The 913-nt window shown below is 65.0% G+C and overlaps 1 protein-coding gene across 2 annotated transcripts in view; it reads right to left on the bottom strand.

The window, feature by feature from the left end:
• Nucleotides 1-913, bottom strand: part of STX2 (syntaxin 2) — an 8,577-nt gene that overhangs the window by 1,772 nt on the left and 5,892 nt on the right. The window lies entirely within an intron of this gene.

The raw sequence follows: 913 nt of genomic DNA on the forward strand, positions 1-913 counted from the left end.
GAGGAGCAGGAGGCAGTCCAGCAAGCCGCGCGCTGGGGGCGTCAGGCATCTCACGGGAACGAGCAAGCGGTGAGCCGTCAGCGGGCGCTGGGTGATCCCCAGACCCCTGGCCCCCAAAGCGAGGCCCCTGCAGGTGTGGAATGGGGTGCGTCACACCGAGGAGCCTCGCCTGAACGTTCCCATTGGCCTGGACAAAAGGGGGGAGCTGCCCCTTTTCCGTGACTTGAGGGGCCAAGCCCTTTGAGCCTGGATGAGGCTCAGCGCCGCCCTCTGCTGGAGGGTCAGTGCGGGGCCCAGTGACTGGACAGGAGGCGAGAAGCCTGCCCAGGTCCCAGCACATGAGGGGCTGCAGGCGACGGGGGAGCAGACCTGCACCTGCCATCACAGGAGGCTGCGCACGGCCCGACCCCATCCCAAGGCCTTGGTTGACATGGCTGCACGTGTGTGTGTGCATACACACGCACATACACACATGCTCACGCACATACACGTGCGCGCGCACACACTCACACACACGTGCACGCACCCCAGGCCGGCACTGAGCACACGGCCTCTGCAGACCCAGCAGCCAGCTTGCAGGAGGCGGGAGGCGGACGCGCACGGAAAGGAGGGACACGGGGACACACCCAGCCTTGCCGTCCCCGAGTCAGACGGGCCCTGCGTCGTCTCCTCGTCCCCGGAAGGGCTCTGCTCACACACACGACACGTTTAAGGTTCAGATAAAAAGGTTCCGTGTGGACGCTCCTGGGCCTCACCTCTCGGCCGTCAAACCCTCCTCCTTCCCCACCACGGGGTCAGCAGGCAGCCTCAGGGAGCACGCAGCGCTCACTGCGTGGCACGTGTAGCCCACGGGTGTTAGGAGAACGTCCATTCCCGTTCGTTTATTTCTTTCAAATAAGGACCCGAGAGGCAG

The sequence above is a fragment of the Myotis davidii genome, unplaced genomic scaffold (assembly GCF_000327345.1).
Source record: "Myotis davidii unplaced genomic scaffold, ASM32734v1 scaffold43, whole genome shotgun sequence".
Lineage (NCBI taxonomy): Eukaryota > Metazoa > Chordata > Mammalia > Chiroptera > Vespertilionidae > Myotis > Myotis davidii.